The sequence below is a fragment of the Accipiter gentilis genome, chromosome 19, assembly GCF_929443795.1.
Source record: "Accipiter gentilis chromosome 19, bAccGen1.1, whole genome shotgun sequence".
In the NCBI taxonomy this organism is placed as follows: Eukaryota; Metazoa; Chordata; class Aves; order Accipitriformes; family Accipitridae; genus Astur; species Astur gentilis.
The window spans coordinates 24,923,325-24,943,932 of NC_064898.1; the positions used below are offsets into that span (position 1 = coordinate 24,923,325).

General features: G+C 51.4%; 1 protein-coding gene across 2 annotated transcripts in view; it reads right to left on the reverse strand.

Annotated features, from left to right (window-relative positions):
- Positions 1 to 17,812, reverse strand: part of LOC126048512 (calpain-5-like) — a 58,334-nt gene extending 40,522 nt beyond the window's left edge. The window contains exons 1-2 of one of the 2 annotated variants that reach the window (XM_049823667.1): positions 17,672 to 17,812; positions 16,209 to 16,306 (exon numbers count right to left, since the gene is read on the reverse strand). The gene's annotated coding sequence lies outside the window, so the exon portion shown is untranslated. Of the gene's footprint in view, positions 1 to 15,066; positions 15,152 to 16,208; positions 16,307 to 17,671 lie in introns of those variants that run through there. The other variant, XM_049823669.1, reaches the window with a different exon arrangement.
- Between the last annotated feature and the right edge of the window lie 2,796 nt (positions 17,813 to 20,608).

Genomic DNA, 20,608 nt, shown 5'->3' on the forward strand with positions numbered 1-20,608 from the left:
GATGTCCTTTTCAAAATGTTGACCATTAGTGATCTTAGTCTGAAAACACCTAGTCTGCTTTCCTAAAGAAAGGGGGTTTTGTGTGCCACATAATCCCAACTGTGGCCTCCAACACCATCCACAGTAAAATGAAAGGTGCCCCATCCTGCGGGGAGATGCATCCAGCAAGCTGACTTAACTCATTGCTCCCAGTGAGACATACAGAAACCATATGCTTACTGTGGTATCATCACATGTGGTGGGACAAGGAAATTGCAATAAAGGCTAATTGGAAGCAGGTACTCTGTAAACATCCAAAAACCCAGGGATTATATGATCACTTGCAGTCAGGCATCAATTTAGGAGCAGTGTCACATCCCTTGTTAATGAATCTCTAGGACTAGCAGCAGGAAAGTCGGTGTTTGAGAGCTAAACCAATGCCCATGCTGATCGGAGCAATCCTTCGAGAGCATCTCCCACCCAGCCAGCCTCCTCTCGTCTGGGAGAGACAAAAACACTTCACTTCTGCAAAGCAGAAGAGCAAAGCATAGGTTTTAATTGATGGTATTTATCTGCCTGATTATCAGCACAAGTGCTCATCACTCAGAGCTTAAGTGAACCCAAAATAACGCCCTTGTTGGCTGCTCCACAGGTCTCTGCCGCTGAGGATCAGTTGCTAAAACACCTTGTGGGCTGCTTTCTGCCAGCCAGCCACCTTTCTCCAAACCACCTAGCGTGTCCCAGCCCCAAGCCCTGAGATGCAGCGACTGCAAATAACTGTGCAAAGGGGCAATTAGGCCTTTAATTAAACACGATCTGAACTGCAAGAGAGGCACCGCCCTGGGCAGACTGCATAGGATGGACTGGGGCAACAGGTAGATGCATCTCCCAGGAGAAGACCAGTGGGACTGGATGGTCAAGAACCCACCTACCTCGATGTCTCTACTCCCATGTCCCCGATGTGGAGGAAGAACATAGTGAGCATTTAGCAATGATCCTCCAGGATTTTTGATTTGAGATTTTATAGTTTATAACACCTTAGCTTGCAGGCCAACAACAAGGAGAGCAGCTCTGCCTTCAGCACCCTGCACGACTTGCTCTATTTAGAAACCACGGCTAGGACCGTGCCTGCGTAGGGCCAGTTACAAAAGTATTAATTCACACAGGAGCCTTTGAAGGCAGCTCAGCAATGTGTTGAGGTGCTGTGGTATAAAGGGCTTATAGCGATGCTCACAGAATTTTCTCCTCGGCATCAGGATGTTCCCAGATGCTACAAAGAGGTCCAAGTGCATCACCTGCCCTCAGAAAAGCCTTAAAAATAAATAGCCTGATAGTAAAACCTAAATTATACACCAGATTTACTCCTTGTAGAAAAGCAGACAGCCTCACCGAGCAGTCAGGGAATGCAGCCAGTAGTCAAAACATGCATCCACCCTGCTAAGAGGGCCAGGGAACGAGCCAGCCTCCAGACCTCCAGCAGAGGAAGGGGGTGAAGGACAGGGGAGATGTCCCCAGGGAGGTGGTGGGATGAGCTCCTTTTGAGGGACAAGCAGGCAGGACTTTCGCAGTGATAGCACATGCTGCTAGAGAGACCCAGGGAAAGCAGCAGTGCTGGGAAAGGATGGTTGGCAGCTGCCTTCTGCACGAATACAAAGGCTGAGAGATGCTGCTAACTGAGACGCCAGAAGAATTGCTTGGACTGGTGCATGAGCTGGGCTGACAGATTGGAAAGGACATTTCCACGGGAAGTTGTGCAGAAAGAACCAGTGAGATTTAGGAAGAGAGCCTGGAGAGGAGGGGAGGGAGGTCTGGTGCCTTTCTAAAAGACACGCTCAGGTTAAGGCAGGAGTTATGGGTTTGACGCAGGAGATGCTGGACGCTGCTCCGCAGCCTGCCCTGTGGCCGAGGGCTGGCACTTGGCTGCTCATTCATAAAATTACTGCTCCTCCCCGGGCAGCTCTGCGACGACAGCTTGGAGCTGAGTTTTCCAATGACTCTTGCAACACCGACTTCCACGAGACACCCTGGGCAACGTGCATCCCTATGAGAACAGGACTGCGGTCCTCTCGGCCAAGGAGCTCCAGCCATTTTGCCACCCAAATTTGCCTGGGGGAAAAGGGTCAAGTCCTCGCCCTGCTATCCCACCCCACAGTGACTGTCACCTCGACAGCCATCTGTCCTGGCTGCGGGGCTGCTCTCACATGAGAGGGTGGAGATGGATTGGAGTTGCAAAGGAAATGCCAAACAGAACAAGAAGGGATACTGTTCAGGATCATTAAAAAAAAACCCTTGCAAAATAATTAAAAGGAAGGGGGCGGGGGGAATCTTCTTAGGGCAGTGTTAAAATTCATTACTCTCTCTAATTTGCAGCATTTCACGCTTACCAGGCTGAACTTCCGATCTGCCAAATTAAAATGCTCAAGGGCTGCCTAATTACTCTTTGCTTTCTTGCGCCAAGCTAGGATGCTCCAGGAGCACAAGAACTGGGCATTTTCGTGCCTGGTCCGAATTAACACCCCTACACTCACACATGTATGTGTTTGTGTGTGAGCATGGAGGGGTATCTGCACTCACAAATCTTAGCAGAGCTGACTTTTTGGAAACAGAGGTCTGAGCCCAACCTCAGTCCGGCCATGAAGGAGTTAAACAGGATGCTATTTTATTCAAGAAGGGAGCCAGATATATGACTCAGGGGTGTTGCGGACTCCCCCTTTTCACTTCCAGCATCCTCCCTTCCTTCCAGCACCTGCCAGCTGGTAACGATCAGGGCTCCGAGCACCGCAATGGGGGAGAGGGACTGAAAGCGCTTGCGTTGGCCAGGACCAGATACTTGCCGAAAAGCTCTTCCTTCCTCCCCCCCAAAATGCTTCCTCTCCTTCCCTTCCAGCTCGGAGGCTCCTGTACCACGGAGCCAAAGGGCTCCATGCTTGTAGATCCTACAGTCGTCTGCCTCCAGGTCAGACAAAACACTTTGTCCTTAGAGGACAGGATCTGCTGACCAGGGTTCTCCAGCCCTGTTCTCACTGAACAGGAGATATCTTCAATAACCCATTGCAAAGCCATAGGATCAGCTGAGGAGAAGACAAAGCAGGAACCAGGCATGTGGTTGCCCAATCCCCAACCAGGTGCAGCCTTATGGGTGCAACGTACAACACCGCAGCCCAATAGCAGGGTGTTCAGAGCAGGTAGGCTTTTTCTAAAAATGTGATTGAAACCATTTTTTCCAGCCTCCTTGGGTGTTTCTATTGACAGACATGGGGTTGCCCTTCCACCTACCAACACAAAAGTCCAGCTCAGCGGAGGAAACGCTGCTGACACAAGGACGGCTTTATACACTTTTTCTCCAGGACCCAGGAAAGATGCAGTTGAACTGTGAATCACTCTCTACACGGAACACAAGATAAGCGCTCCACACCTCTTAGCCAACGTCTCTAGGAACAAAAAAGCCTCAAGTCATGGCCTACAAAGTGACAGTCCCATTGAAAGGCCATCAGCACCACCAGCACACGGTCCACAGCAGGTATGAGCTCCATTCCCAAAGCCTTTTCCCACTCCCAGCTGCGTATCTACCATAGCTTTGCTTTGGACTTGAAGTGGCACGGCCCGGGGCCAGCAGCACCGCATAGCATCCTGCATTACCGACGTCTGCAAGGACTGGAAGGTGAAGCAACACTGATGAAAATTAGAAAACAAGACATCATTTCTTCTCAAATTGCCTGCTGTTAACCAGGGGACCTATTTCCTATGGGAAGTCATAGGTAGCTCATCTCCAGATGTTTCTGAGCAGAGTTGGATGTCTTTCCAGAGAAGCTGCTTTAGCCAAAATGCAAATTACTGAGCATTTACAGCAGTTACTTGTTGAAACAAAAAGAACAGAGGAAGACTGACTGTTCCTTTCTGGCCTTTATCTCTCCTCTTTATCCAGTAGTATCTCTGTTCTCATCTAAGAGCTAAAAACTCCACTAGGCTAAAGGTGAAACAACCATTTTTGTTCTTAACTATATTTCTATCAAGCTCTGATTTTTGCCAGTGATTTGCTGCAGCACAGCTGGGGTCTGAATCCAGACACCTGAACGCAGCGCCTTTCAGCCAGAGGGTTAATCTTCTGTGCGTGCACGTGGGGATAAGCCATCCCCCTTCAAAAACTCCGTGTAGACGGAGTGGATTTAGTCTCAAAAAAATCCTGATGGGTTAAGGGCTGTTTGTTCTGAGCAAGTAAACCCGCCGCATCGATACGGCATTTTGCAAGCACTTAAGTATGGCAAATGCTCCCTGATGATACCTCCTCCTCTATGGAGTGGGAAAAAGCATCACTTTCCATCTGCAGGGATCCTGGTCACTTCTGCAAAGCACTCCGAGACCTGCAGAGAAAGGTGCTGTCTAACAGCTGGCAATTACTGCAAAAACCTCAAGAAAAAAGTAATCTTCCATTAAAAAGTGCATTTGCAGCACAGGCAGGGAAGGGGCCAGGGTCACTCGACCTAGCAGAAAACTACTGCAAGTGACTCTGTATCACCAAAGCGAGCCTGGCTGGCAATATCTGCAACAAAATCAACCAAAAGTCAGATGTCACATTTGGAGACTATTTCCAGCAACGCATGGTGATTTTTATCACGCTTGCTTTATTTCCTCTCGTGTTTTTTTTTCTCCAGAACATTTCTCCTTTGTTGCTTAACGGCAAGAAGATAGCAAAAGGAGAGATACAGCCAGCCAGCGGGTTTGCAGGGGGGCACAGTGTTCGGAGATGTTTTTTCCTGGGAAGGCTGGGGTTAGTGGGAAGGTCTCTGCATCCTTGGATACCCATCTCCTGCAGGAGCCAGCTGGATATGATGGCCAGGAGCTCCCTTTTGCTTGGATAACTCACACTGGGGACGCCTTTGGCCCCGGGAGTTCCTCATTCCTTGCAGATATGAGTCACCGTTTGCAAACAGAGTCGATGTCGGAGCTGCAGGAAGAAAGGCCAGCCCTGTACCGTAAACACCCTAATAACTCTGCGTTGGTGGCAAGCTCTGTCTGGCAAAAGCACTGCACACAAAAGGCGTTTGTGGCATCAGCCAGACTGGTCCTTCTGCTCAGCTCAGACATTAAAGTCAGATGGGACCAGGACGTATGTCTGAAGGCATCCTGGCACAGGCAGCAGTAACAAGCCTAAAGCAAAGCTGGTGCCAGCATCCCCCACCAGACCGGCAAATGCAGGAGGCCGGAGAGACGGAGGACTAGCAGGGACAGGGGTGGAAGAACAGCAAAAGGAGATGGCAGAAGGACAGACCCAAAAGCAGTGGGAAGAAGGTGGCTATAACTTGCCACCAGGCAGCCAGCCTTGGCCGAGGGAAGAAGAGAGGAGCTGAAGATATTCACCGCTCTGGGTCCAGCTCATCCCAGCCCACTCATGGTTTGAGGAGAACAGAGAAACTCAGTTTTGGGTATCCCTTAACTCATCCCCAAGTGCTATTTAAGCCCAGAGCCAGCCTTACTGTGGCAGACATGCGTTACGTTAGGTTTGTTCCCCAGGCCACAGCAAGGTTATAACCCCTTGTAGATCAGCAAAAGTTCCAGGACAAGCACGGAAAGGTGAATTAATGGGCTTTGCCAATGCCCAGCCCCTGGAGACAGTCATCGCTTCACCAACCCTCCACACCCCAGCACCCCGACCGTGACCCTGGTTAATAATTGCAAGGAGCAGCCCAGAGCACCCAGCAACAACAAAGGAGCACAACAACTCACTCAGGAGCCCTGGGGCTTCCCAACAAAACCTTGCTGACAGCAGGAACCTTCTCCAGGGCTTCCCCAGGTTTATATATGGCAGCCCGAACTGGGATGGAATAGCACAAGGACGTGGGGCTGGTATCATTTAGCAATGTCTATGTTCAAACATGGCATGGCTCACACCGAGCAGGTTTTCAGGCATCAGAGAAATACAGCCTAGGAAGGGTAAAGTCGGGTGTGCAGAATTGAGACATCTCCATCTGTGGTTGTCCAGCCACGTGGGCCTTCCTTATCCCAAGAGGGCTCTCACCCCACACGCACATCGCGTTGAACACAGACCACCTACCCCACGAGGTAACAGGAGCGCTGTGCCCTTCTCAGCATCCATTTTGATCACTTGTTGTATTTAAAAAAAAAAAAAAAAGATGTTAGCTTTGCAGGAGTGGACTGAACATGTATTTCTATTATTTATTCAGGGCTTCTAATTGAACGTCTGGACTGGCTTCTTTTAAATCCAGCCACACTGACTCCACTGGAAGCCTTGCACCACATCAATACACTCGTGCTGGTTTTCTTGCCAGCTGGGCAACAACATTATGGTCTAAAGACAGACCTGTACCTCTATGAGTGGCTAGAGGGAAGGACAGAACAGTCACAGGGCATTGCTTGAGATAGCCTAGAGAGCCTTTTTCTTGGGCATTACAGGTCACAGAGATGCTTCGTTAAGAGGTTTGGGTAACGGGCAAATTCATTCAGAAAACTCATCATTAGCACAGATAAAATGCAGCACATCTGCATGCAAATGCTCGGCCTTCAATAGCTTCTGCAGCCTCTCAGATAATTAAAGCAATTGAACTTCAAAAGATGCAGAGAACTGTGCTCAAGGAGCAGAAGAGATAACGGGGCTGCAGCTACTCTGTAGGAGACTGAATGAAGGCAGCTGGATCCTACAGGATCATCCTTCCCAGATTAGCTGAGCTGCTTGTCCCTCCGGCTGATCCAAAGCATCCCTCCTGCAGCTTCAGCCCAGACCCCATCATAACATCGACGCCGTCCCCAGGGCTACAGGTTTCTTCTCTCTCCCTCACCTCCACCCCTTGCTGTAGGCAGAGCCCAAAACTCTGTCCCCTTGGAGGCCTGGAGGTACCACCAAGTCCTTCAGGTCTCCTCTTGAGAGACTCCTGGCCATACCAGAAATGTGTCCCTTGTCCTGCTCCAGTTCAAACTGAGAGTGATCCAAACATCACCTGCAATTTCAGCCAACGAGGGTTCCCCACTGCCTCTGACGATGGGCTCCGCACCCCAGGCTTTGCCCCAGCCCTACAGCTCTTGGCCCCAAGTCAGGACTCAAACGTCTGCCAAGACAACATCTCCCAGGTTTGGCTAATAAACAGTTCTAGTATTTTCTCTTTGCCTGACCTAGACCGGAATAAAAGCACTGAGGCACTCTGCTCCTTGCCCTCCTCCAGCGTGGGTCCGCCACTTTCAGTTTTCCACTTTGATAGACTCTTAAACCTCTTGCCAGACCTTTCCTGAGCCCCACGTCTTATAAATCCCATAGCCACGACACTAAATATCCAGACCACACCTGAGTACTCTCTGACTTCACAAGAGCATTCCCCTTGTCTGCAAAACCTTCAGGCTGGGCCAGCAAGATCCGCCGTTTTTTGATTTTACTTCCCTTTCCCTCCATCTTTAGAGAGTTTTTCTTTCTGTGACTCTTCTAAAACATCACGAGTAGAAAAGTCGTATTTAAAGGCTTGTAGCAACTCAAGTTGCTAGTGCTTTTGAAGAGAGAAGCCTCTCTCAGGTAGACTGGACGGCTTCAAATTTGTGAGATTTATTAGAAATCTTTGTTATTGGATCCATCCGGCTCTTGCAAGCTGAAAGGTCTGAACCTAAGTTCCCGCAGTCTCAGTTTGAGCTCTCCAAGTTGTGTTTCTGCCTTGGATGCTGCAACTCTCCCAACCTCCCAGGCGACTTTTCCCCCCTTATTCCTTCATTTCAGCAGCGCTGCTCTTCTTTAATATAGAGGCAAGAGATTGCCATACCGCTCTCGGAGCTGGAAGGCTGCAGCCTTTTACCAGGCAGGGACTAGACACCAGCTTTCCTCCCCCCAGGAGACGGATACAGGTCACGATGCTGAGCACCCCAGTTGCCTCCATTCGACCTCATGTTCCTATCGAGCATCTCCCCTGTCAAGTAGCAGAAGGTTGGATGGATATCTCCTGTGGGCCACATCTGGTCCATGACCTCCAGCCGGGTGATCAAAGCCAACCAGCACCAGAAGAGCTGCTGCTACGCACCACGGCTGATATGCAACGCAGCCTTGCAAGGTTTGTTGGCGTAGGGAGGGATTGTCTCCTACTGTGGAGATGCTTTCAGCTCTTTGTGCCTAGCAGAAATACTCAGGGAGGGACTGAACCATTTTACAAGGGACAGTGACCTCCAGAAAGCGCAGGAGGTCACCGTGCACCAATACAACATGACCTTTGGTAGGGGATCATGCTCCAGTGCGGCACCCACCTTTGTTTGCTTTGCTTCCTAGCACTTCTCTAAGAGGATCAGCCATCAGGATGTGATGCATCCCCATGTCAACCTGCTCCATGCAGTCCAGAGGGCAAGGTAGGACCTCTGCACCCATGGGGCTCCACATGGTCCTCTGGGGTCCTTCCTGTGATAACCCAGAAGAAGACCCTGCCCTTTGCTAGCTTAACTGTGTCCTCAGGCAGGCTCCGCTGGTCAAACTAACCCATCGCCAAGCCACAAGCACAAACAGTGAGACCAAAACCCTGCTTCTCATGCTGCAAGTCCAACCTACCTCATTTCTGGGGGCAAAATCTAAAATTCCTTCTCCTCTGAAAGCATCCAGTGCCCTGGGCCACTCACCCTCCTAGGGCTGCCCCGAAGGGACATCTCCCCGAGGCTGGGATTACAGGCAGCAGCACCAGGAGAGACCTTACACAGACAGGATAAAAAGCAGTTATCCACCCAGGTCAAAAGATTTCTTCCAGATGAGGTTTTCTCCTCTTTTGAGGACCTCTTGCTTTGCTGCAGCCCAGCATGGCTAGTGCTTGCTCCTGCTGCCACAGCCAGCTCTTAGCCCAGGAAAAATGCCTGTCACCGCTCCGATGTCTGTCTGGAAACTCTTCCAAAAGCCGGAGAGGGCACCGGCTTCTCTGCAGGAGGTGGCTCAGGGCATGTTATTACCGCACGGTTAACGGCAAGCGGGGGAGCATGGGTCAAGCACAGGGCTCTGGGACGGGGATTAAGCCTCTGCCTCCTCTCCCAGCAGGGATCCTGCTGGAAATCCTTGCTCCTTATCTCTTTAGATATGCTGCAGCAGCCTGGAGCTGGAGCAGCGAGTCACAGGGTACGGACAAAACGTACCCCACGACATAGGGAAGAATTTCGCTTCCCCACACGGGACAGAAACCTGCTGCAGTCCCGGCCGCAGCCCCGTGTTTGACGCAATAAATCACTGCTGTCCTGCTCCCGCATGAAGACCTGCCGAGCAGCCAAATGCAAGATTTGCCGGGCGAGCAGCCAATGGACACCATCTCCATCCAACGCCCAGGCAGCAGCGGGTGGCCTGGCTCCCTGCAAAAACAGAGTTTGCAGCTGCATCTTTTACCAAAGCAAGACTTCCCTTTGCTCGGCAGAGAAATCACCTCCCTTAATCCTCTCGGAGCAATCTTTACATTATTTACACATGCTCAGACAACTGGTAGGACCAGCTCTGCAAGACTTCCAGAGCAGCAAGCGTGCAAATACTTTGTAGGAAGCTCTTGCTTACCAGGGTGTGGCTTGCAAAAAATAAAACAAACCAACCCCAAACTCTGAGCAACAAACAGGCGTGCTTCCTTTTTCTTTATAAGGGGACTGGGCCCAATGGTGGAACAACTCAGGACGGGCTGGGAAGGGATGCAGTCAACCAGAGCCATCTGCATCCTGCACCAGTGAGCCAGGGAACCTCAAACAAGCAGAAATGCAACGTAAGCTTGGACGGAGGGTGCGCACTGCAAGGGAGGGATGTGCATTCTCACCTGGGGAATTCACTGTATGAATTATCTGGAGATATAACAAAAAACCCAGCAACAACAACAAAAAAAACACAGCTGGGGAAAAGCTTCTTGGTTTAACGGAAGGCGAGGCAGGAGCAGAGCTGGAGTCTTGCCCTTTTCACCCAGCAATCAGATAGACCTGCTGCCTGTCGTGTTGTAACTCCGTAGAAACCTGTCCCTTTCCCTGATGCTAAAAGTGTAGCTAAAAGCGTAGCCCTACCCTGGGTTGCTGCAGCCTTGTTTAATTAGTTATGGCCAGATTACAGGATAAAACATGAAGGAATAAACCAGGGCTGCAACCTCCCTCATCTGAGGACAAGCTGCAGCCAGCCAAGGAGACAATTTGCCCCATGAGCTGAGGAGGTCCCTGCATGGCAGGGAGAAGAAAACTTCTCCTATGTATCATTTCAGAGCTCCCCATTAAGGTGGTTTTCCAGCCCCCCAGCATTAAGGTGGTCGGGATGCGTTACAGTCCCCTCTAGCCTTAACCTACATTCACGACCGATTGAAATCACAGGACACAAGGCAGCAGAGATGATGCTCAGATGAACAATGGGAGGACTAAAACTGGTTGGTTTTGCACAAGGGCAAACCAAGGGGCAGGGAGTGCTTTTCTATGCCAAAAGAGTATTTTAAGGCAAAATGCGTCAAAACATTATCGAATTGGGACATACCCCCTACAGCATATGAAAGCTGCCTACGGGATGCACGAGCAGGCGGGGGGGGGGTGAGGAGCTCGGTCCTGGCCCCTCTGAAGGGCTGGATCAGGCCCAAAGGAGATGGTTCTCTGACCTACATGCTGCAAAACCCACGGGCTCCCAGCACGGCTTTGCAGGGCTATCATCTGTCACGTCTCCAGCACAGGAGGATCCCCAAAGCATGAAGATCTGCAATATTGGCTGAAAACTAATGCATCATGCAGAAAGGCACAAGCTTTTGAAGCCTCCCCGATCCCAGAGCGCAGAGCAGAAAGGAATTTTTCCCAGAGGGGTTGAAAAATTCAGTGGCAACCATTCCCGTTTCCACCATAACCTCAAGAAGTTACCCCTCTATCGAGGCACCAGAATGGGGTCTCTCCTACAGTGTAAGCCAATTTAGCAGGAATAACCCATGGATGAAAAGGCTCCAGGGTGCAAAGGGGAGAGCTAGGAGCGGGGGAAGGGTTAATGTTGCAGACAGACAGATGCTCCACTGGGGAAAAAAAAACAGCCCCCATGAAGCCAATGGGTCTGTTTCCATTTTCTGCAGTGCCCAGAGCCTGGCCTTTTCTCCCTGGGTAATCAACTGGAAGCGAGCAGAGCTGGAGTAATCACTGCACCTCATTCCCCATCCCCAACACTGCCCGCAGGGCCAGGAGATGGAGGAGCACTGCCTGGCCCAAAGCGGGTCAACACAAGACTGTTGTTGAGGCTTTGTGCTCCACAAGCAGCTCAGAAGAGAGGGTGAAAGCTCAGGCGTGAAGATATCGGCAAATAAATGGGACCCGACTGTGCCCCACGACACCGGGGCATGAGCAAAGGACGACGGACGCCTCTCTATGGGCTGAAACCCTCCCGCAGGTATGGAAGAGGTTTCACCTCTGGACATCTGCAGAGAAAGGAGTTGACACCTCTAGAGAGTAGTGAGGAGGAGGAGGAGGAGGGAAGAGTGCCTGATCCCAGCCTTCAAGGCACAGCTGCATCCTTCTCATTCTCCACATATTAACCTGCTGCTGCCCTGCTTGGAATAAGCGTTAGGAGAGGGGTCTTGGCACTTCTGGACCTGCCAAAATTATCTGGTAATGAATGCACAAGCATGAGCGGATTTAGAGGATGCACCCGTCCTTAGTATCATCATACCCCAGCACAAACGCTGTCTAAATCTGCTCTTGGGATCAGATCCAAAGCCTTCTTAAGGCATCGAGGCTTTGTTATTAATCTGTGCAGCAACCAGCAAAGGGAGAGCTGGATTTTTTATTTTTTGTTTTTTCTGAGGCATAATCAAAGACAAAAAATTATCTCGGTGACATGGCTGGGCTTCATCTGCTTCATGCCCGGTCTGGCCCTGCATCAGGCAGATGGTAAGACCCACTCGGCTAACACAGCCCTTCCCAAAGGAGATACCAGGACAGGGTGTCTGGACCAGAGAGTCCCAGCCTCCTACCTTGACAAACCCCAAACCCTCTTTATACCACAGTCAAGCACCTTAGAAGAGAGGTGATGTGCCCTAATTCCCATTCTCCTACCCTCCTCCTATGGGGGTGCAGTTGCAGAGCCTCTAGATAAGCCTCCCAAGCTAAACTGAATGAATTCACCCCCATTTGCTCCCCCACCAACACTGTCCTCCAGTTTAAATAGCTCTTCTGCCTCCCTGGTGTTCACCCCTTGGATGTATTTATAGGCAGCAAGCACATCCCCTCTCTGCCTTTGTTTCGCTGGGCTTTTATAGCCTTGTATAATAGCTCTCCATCCCTCTGATCAGCCTCAGAGCCCTGTTTCCCTGCACCTGCTCCAGGCTGAGTTAATCCCTCTCAAGCACCAGATCTCAGAACCCGGTTCTTCCACATTAACTCTTCCATACCCTTGTCCCACCAACACCCTTTGCCTGGTTTCCCTCGCCTTTTTGCAACCTTCCCAGAGGCATCCGGAGCCCAAAACAGCCCTGAGCCCCCGGTCTCGTCTGTCCCAACGTGATTCAACCTCCAAACATAACACAATATCCAGCCATACAGCACCTCGCTGGACGGTGCCTCTCAGCTTGATTTTGCAGGCAAATCTTGGCAGGAAAAATGAGAATGAGCTCAGATCTTCCCTTAAAGGCTTTAAGCAGATCTAAGCAATCCTGAGTGGGGTTAATCTGTCCAGCAGCGCCCTTTGCCAGTTCCCCTAGGCCCTGGCAGAAGTCTTCTCCACTGACACACTCCCACATGCACTAAGTGTGTAAAAGCTCCATCAAGTCCAGAAAAAGGAGACCTGTAGCATCTCCTTTGCCTAAAAAAAATGAAAGCAAAGCTACAGCACAGCCCTGGGTTTCCACTTTCCTCCACCCCGGCGGCTTGAGGATGCCCACGGTATTTCTCCATGGGCATCCATCGTCGGCTGAAAGAGCTCCCTTGAACAGACAACGCTGAGGGGGACAGAGCAGCTGAGCAGGGATTTTGCTGAGCTCGTGGCCATGTCAAAGCCCCACTTAAGTCATTTCTTACAACAGGCAAGAACGGGGGGATGCTAGCAGAAAGCAGGGTCGGACTTGACTCTGCTATGAACTTCCCCAGTGCCTCGGTCATGTCACTTTGCCCCTTTTTTATGTGTCACCGCTTTGCAGACAGGATTATTGCTTCTGCACGTCACACCTAGGGGTGTCCTTAGGACACGACAAAGGGGCTTGATTTCTACTCCGAGCAGGGCCTGCTAAAGCAAGCCCCACCGCCTCCCTCAAAACTTGCTTTTCCTTTCGCTAATGCCTTGATCCTCAACTCTGCTGCCAACGAGAAAGTTTTTTCCCAACCAATTCTGGCGCATGACTCCTGGCAAGCGCCAGACACTGAGCAAGCCAGCCCTCGCACACGCAGCAGCATTTGTACACAGGCACCCGTTGCGGGGGGGATTTAGACCTCGCATCCAGCTGCCAAGGGAGGAGGGTCTCTCAAAGAGCATCCATCCGTAAGTCCCTCTTGGGTTTTACAACCCTGCTGCCTGGCTCGCAGGCTGAAGCTGAGACCCAGGCGATTCACGTTAAAGAATTACTTAAATAAGTAGGAGGCAGCCAGATGTTCCCGGGAAGGGCAGGGGGAAAAAGATTGAACCAGGACAGATGTGCCTGTAGCAAGATGTTGCACCGAGCAGGAGCTAAGCGGTGAGCACCCGGAGCCAGCACTGCTCCTCCATCCATGTCTGGCTCTGCTGCTTTTCCCTCTCCCCGGTTCTTGCAGCCCCAAGGATGCTCCCAACAGGTACCTACTCTCACTTGCATCCGTAAGCTTGTCCCTCCTCAATTCACCCAGCATGGCCAGCCAGGCTCTCTGCATCTGCCTTGGGCTACCAACCACCCATGTGCAGAGCTTGGGGTGGGAGATGCAGGGACCCTGTGCTGCCCTTACCCCAGTATAACACCAGTTCAGTGCAACTGGACACCAGGCTGAGCCTGGGAGGGGGATCCGAGCCCCCTAAGATGTCAGAGTGGACAGAGATGAAAGGTGCCCTGGGGAAAGTCTGCAGCACGGTCCTTGCTGGATGCAGCAAGAAAAGCAGCTGAGGATTTAACAGCATCCTCCGCTACCCGCTGTGCTCGCTGCCCTGCTTTCATCTCCGTTTGCCACATCTGCCCGTGCTCCCTACCAAGCTCGGTGCTAATGCAGCACCCAGGCAGAAAGGTAATGGTAATTGGTAATAAATAATTGGTAATAAATCCAAGCATCGCACACGGGTGGATCTGCAGAGCCGGGCGAGCAGCCTGGGCTCACCTGGCAGCTACTGGAGTGGGAGGTGAGGGACAGAGAGGACCAGAGCCACTTCTGATGGGACACCCTCCACTTGAAAGCACCAGGCTGGTTTCTCAGGTCCAAAATAACATTTTTCAGGGCAGGCAGAAAGGGAGAAAGGGATGGGGCCTCCCACCCCCAGGATACGGGAAATCCAGATTCATATCTCTGCTTGGAAACCCCAAAAGACATCAATCTCCTGCACCCCAGCAGCAGCCTGGCCTGCCCTGGGAGCAGGAGCTCTCTCTCGCCTTAACTTTCCATGCAACTTACTAAAAGCCCTTGGGTTTGTCCCAAAAAAATGGAACAAAGAACAATACTAGAAACCTCAGGATTTTTTTCCCCGGCGCAGAAACGCTGCTCTCCAGCCAGCGCCGAGGCCTCGCTTCTGAAAGTTTCTGTCCAGCTTGTCTCTGCCAGCAGAAATGAGCCAGACTGGGAGCAGCTCTGGGGTTTTAACCATCCGGGGTGCAACTTCCAGCTGCACCAGCCCCAAGCAGCCTGACTTCCAGCATCCCCCCAAAAAACTAGACCTCGCACCAGCGCTCGCTAAAGGCAAAAGCACCAACCTGCTCCCACACAAAGCAGCGCAGGGGAGGAGGCGGGTACCTGCTTTAGGGGGGTTGTTTTTTGCATCCCCCCCGCAAAAAAAAAAAAAAAAAAAAAATTAACAACCCTTACACCCGCACACCCCCAGCAGTGCCAAAGCCACAGGTACCCTAAGCATCACTCCCCTCCCGAGGAGAAGCCTGGACCCCGGGATAAGAAGCAGAGGTCCCCGAAAAAAAAAAAAAAAAGAAGGAAAAAGCCCCCCCCCCCCCCCGCAGCACCCTTCCCCAGGGCTGGGGTTCGCCTTACCTGCCCGTTATGGGTGTTTTTTTCTTTTTTTCCCCGCTGCCCGTGGCCGGTCCCCGGCGCTGCCCGTTGCAGCCCCTTCGCTTTCCCCAAGCACCGCCCCGACGGGGCGGGCAGCGGCCGGGGCCGCGCCTGCGCTGGGATCGCGCCGGGAACTGGGATCAACCAGGACGGGAACTGGGAACAGCTTCTCATCCCCTTCCCGGCAACTGGAATTCGTGGTTGGAAACAGGGATGGGCACGGGTCGGCAGTGGGAAATGGGAGAGGGCGGCGGGGGGGGGGGGGGGGGGGGGAGCGGACTGGGTTCGTGGGGAGCCCAACTGGGAAGTGGGATTTGGGTCCAGTGTTGTCCAGGTGTCGAGAGACTGGGATCAATGGGAATGGGGGCTGGCAGCACCCAGATGGGGAACTGGGACCGGTAACTGGGGCTGCCCCAGGCGTCGAGAGACTGGGATCACTGGGAACCGGGGGCCAGCACCACCCAGATGGGGAACTGGGACCGGTAACTGGGGCTGCCCAGGCACCAGCACCATCAGCTGGGTGCTGGGAACTGGGACCAGCACCCAGATCGCCTGGGCACCGGCACTAGCCACTGGGACCTCCCAGGCACTGGTACTTGGACCAGCGTTGCCCTGGCACTGGATACTGGGACAAGGTCCCACCGGCTCTGCCTGGAACTTCACACTGGGGCTGGGAACTGGGCAAACTGGAGCAACCACACACCAACCAGCACAGCAGGGCCACCCAGGCATCAGGCAGCTGGGGTGCGTTAGGCTATCACCCACGGAGGGCGCAGGGGAGAGTCATGAGGGGTTGCAGGATTTGGGTGCGAAGGGGACATCCCCCAGTCAGGAATGGCGTGGGGCAGGATCAGTGGGGTTGAAGGAGACGTGTTTTCCAGCCCACGACCAAAGTTATTCCCCTTTTCTGTTTTGCAGGAGGGAAACTGAGGCACTGGGGAGCAGGGGGTCAAAGGCTGGGCAGGCGCTTGGCCCCCACATCCACGGAGGTGGACACACAACGGGTGTCACGGGGCTGGCAATGGGGCCGAGGAGGCCAGACCGGCCGTGCCCCCCACGGTGGAAAACATATGTTCCCAGCCCACAAATATACATCCAAGAGGGGAAAAATAAACATGACTTACCTAAAAGTGCATGCCCCGCAGCGGGAAGGAGCCGGTGGGGTTTTACGGACCCTGTGTCATGGGCAGCTCTGATCCGATGCTCTGACCTCACACACAAGCTTTAACGGTGGTATTCAGTTTTTTTGTAAATTAGGCCAAAAAGAGATGGCAAGGGAAGAACAATTAAAGAAAACGATTGTAAATGATGGGAATAAACTTCTCACATTCAAAATTACGGGTGATGGTCAGACTTTTTTAGACAACAAAAAAACAGGCTAAGGGTTAGCTGCTGCCTGCCAGCGACAGAGTGAACGCTTAAGGACATCTGCTTGCCACATCTGCAGTAATGCAGTGAAATTTCGGAGACAAAATTAGAAAGGAGGCCGTGCCTGGAGCAGCATTGGTGTGGTGTGAGCTCCTGGTCCCACCAAGGTGTCACCTGCAGCTGTGTGCGGGTGATTCATCTCCTCTGGGGTCACCCATTTCCTCAAGTTTCTTATTATCTGAAACACTTCTGGACTTTTCATATCAAGGTTCTTGTTATTTTCCTGTTAATTTTATGATAATTTCATTACTTATTCAATTCATGGAATATTTGCGTTACAATTTTTTTAATTCATTTATTGGTTGAAGGAATAGGAAAGCCAAAAATCTGTAGTTCTGCGAATGCTTTCTTTGGCAGCAAAAGCCATTTTCTAATGTTTTCCTTCTCTTTGCTTGTTTTCCCCTCTCCCCCATGGATCTGCTGTGATCTGGCTGTGCTCAAAACCAGGTCAGTGCAAGGGTCCCATTTCACACACCCCTTTTCTTTCCCCTCATCAAAAATCACCTAGGAAATTACCCCATATTTAGGACCCTATATTAGGTCCAGAGCCAGGCTGTGCGCAGCACTGAACCATCACCCTAACCATGGTGGGAAACTCCAGCAGCAAATGGCAAAGACCCCCCAAAAAAGGGGAAAAAAAAAAAAAAAAGGCAAACCCTCAGTTTCTGAATATTTGTAAAGGGGAAGAGTAGATCCTACACAGGTCTCCAAGCCCAAAACCATCAGTAATAGCCCTAAAACCAGGTACCAGGCAGGCTAGGGCAGGGGTGGCTGCTGCTGCTGCTCCCTTGTAGGACAGGGAGAGCATAGAACCCACTCTGATTTGTGATACGCTTAAATGGGGAGACACTCCATCACTGTTAGTTAATTAACATCATCAACCATCATTCCTCCCACCAGTACAGACACCTCCTGCCCAGTTAGCCGTCGTGGGTTTGCTTGAACTGCAATGGAGATAAATAGGTAAATTCCTATTGCACTTTTTCACCTATTTGACCTCAAAGCTGCTAAGGGGGAGCGTCTCGCTGCTGGGTACGTGGGGACTGGGGGGCACGTGGGGGAATTTGTCATCCACAGGGGTGATGGGTGATGCTGTGCAGCGCCGGCTGAAGGGATGAAAAAGAGGAGGAAGGAAAAACAAAAGAGAAAATGGGCTCACCCTTGAGACGAAATCAGCAGCAGGAGGACAGCTTTTATTTTGTTAACGGGCTGGAAAGCATTAGGGAAAAGTTCCTCCGCTGAATTAAGGCAGCGAGCGGGTCCCCAGCCGCTCCCATCTCCCTGCAGGGACGCAGAGCTCGAGCCCACTCTCGTCACAGGCCCAGATCTCGCCGATTAACTTAGTTGCATTTTCGATTTCAGCCTCAGCAGGGGAAGGAAAATTATGTAAATACGATTTATAACGACGCTTCGTTGCTCCTCGGTGTGATGCCACCGTGACGGGGGTGACGCGAGGGCTGCGCAGGGGGGAACGAAGAAATAGCGATGTTTTAAAACCGGACCCTGAAAATAAGTAGGAACAAGGTAAAAGGCAAAGCGGAGGAGGAAAATTGCAGCCGGGGATTCCTCCGACAAATGGGATTTCATTATTCCTTCTGGGATTTCAAAGCAGATGCCTTAGTGAGGTTTTCCTCCCTCCTGGGAATAATTCGTTGTTCTTGCTCATGCAGGGGACCCCCAAGGTGAGGTTTGGTCCTGGGGTGGTTCAAGGTGAGGGTCTGCCTGCCCAGGGCGGTGGGAGGTGAAGAACTGCCAGCTCCTGCCACCCCCTGCGGCTACGAGGCCAGCTCTGTCCCTCCAAGGGCATATTTTAGGGGAGAAAAGTGAGAAAACGACTGCAGGTTGGCAGCTGGTGCCCATATCCTCATTTTCATGCCGCGGGGATGCCGGGAGCAACCGCCGACGGCCCCATCCCCAATGCAGGAGCTGCCTGGTGCGAGCGAGCTCACCGCCGTTGATCCCATCAGGCTGCAGTCTTCTGCTCCTCTTCGAACATGTCAAGAAATGAGCCTACTACAATTCCTCTGGCCGCCCATCTGCACTTGAATTAAACTTCATTTTGCTGAATTCTACAAAGTTCTTCGCCCCGGTTGCAGCCTCTGGAATACCAGTAATGTATTCTCTCCTTTCCCTCTCCACATGATTGCAGCATAATCTCCTACTCATTTGATTTATTTAAGCAGGCCTTCAGATGCTCCAGTAATGGGAGTCATTTAGGTCCCTCTGCAGATATGTATTTATTTATTGCTGTTCATTTAAACTGCAGAGCCAGTTGGCAGGATAGAGACAAGACCGGGGTCACAAGGATGTTAAATTATTCGCTGTCAAAAATAGCTGGTTGAGAAAGTTAAATTAAGCAAGGTCATTCAAGGTCATCGTCAATCACTGGTGGGAGGAGAAGGGTGTTAATTAGCTGTTTTATTTAGGGGGGGTCATCATGACCAGAGGACCAGCAGTTGGTAACAAAAAGGGAAACTGTAGCAACTCCTCTTGTTTTTTGGCAGAAGCAGCTCTTGGGTGAGAAGCCAAACTGCTGTCCTTGACCATGACGGAGAAGTTGAGGTTATTGAAAGACAGTGTTGTGATGCTCATGGAGACCCTGTGGAGCCCTGTGAGGCATCGGCCAGGGAGTTCCCCTTGCAAAGTCCATCTTGGGGCTGAATTTGGCGATGCTCCTTCCCCAACGATGCTTGGGCAGTGGCTGGTGAGGTGCTTAGCAGGGGTGGAGGTCTCAGAGGGCATCTGAGATGCTTTGGTTGCTTATGCAGTCAGGTCCTTGCCCGAGATTTTGCCACCCCTCTTGGCAGATGGTCCAGTAGCTGCATATCCTTTCTATTAATACTTGTTTCGTTTCCCACTTGAACTTCCCCGGCATCTTCTTGCAGCTATTAGACCTTGGAATATTCTTTTCCTCCCAGTTTAAGAGCTCCCTAACATCAGGCATCTCCTCCCTTTCCATTCTCCTCTACCACACACTACCATGGGCCAGCTAAGGTAGGAAAATCACTGAGTAAACTGGGCAGGTATGACCTGGAGTCACTGGGAGCCAACAAATCCACACCTTGTAGCTTAATGTCCTTCCACAGGAGACCATCATGGCCATGACAGCCGGGTCTTTAATGATAGCAGTACCTGGCCAGAAGAGACGTTTCCATCCAAAGATCCATATCATAACCTTTTATCATGGAAAAGGTCCATTTTTTTTCCTGTTTCTGCATAAAATGCAAGGTGGAAACCATAAGCCCTGGTGAAACCCACCTCTGCCTCGCTGCCCTGGTGAACGCTGGCCACGGTTCGGGATGCGCCCGTGCCGTGATCTGCTCAGCAGCTGCCTGGCAAACAGCTCACGTTAATTGATAACTCTGCTGGGAAATCCATACCATTAAATTCTCCGCTTAATTGTCTGTATCAGCGCTTACTTCTGCACAGTCACAAATCAGGCAGCTTTTTAATGGGCCGGCTGCTATTAAGCAAGACAAGTCAAACAGCAAGAAGCTTGCTTGAAGAGGAATGAAAACATGACGTCGGGGTTTATACTGGAGGACAGAGTTGATGTTGCAGCTGAGATCAGGGTAGGAGCTGTAGCCCAGAGAGATGCTAAGAGATTGGCCTTCCCCTGAAAAGCTAGCAAGGTAAATCAGCAGAGGAAGGGTTATCCAGGATTATATCTACAGAAGGTAACTCGGGTATCACAAATCAAGCTCTGGAAGCACAGGGCTACTTGAGCATTTATTCTTCTCTATCCTGAATCCTCCTTGAATCCTATGTGCAGGTGACACGAGTGTGGGAAACAGGGCTCAGGTCCCCAGTCCCTTGGCCATCTGAGCAGCCTTTTGCTCAGCAGTGCATAGTTAGAGGAGAGCTGGGCTTGCTCTAACAGCTTTCCTCCTCTCCCACATCGATCTGATCTGCTATGCGAGTACTTGCCTGCTTATGAATAAGCGACTTCAGAGGAAAATGCCCAAGTGCTGAAAAAAAGATGGTGTTGCAAAGCCTGGTCTAGGGATGTGCTGCAATATTAAACTCAGCCGTGCCAGCCCAGCCCTGCAGCACTTCAGGGTAATCTGCACTTAAGGAGATGAGGTTGGGGCAAGCG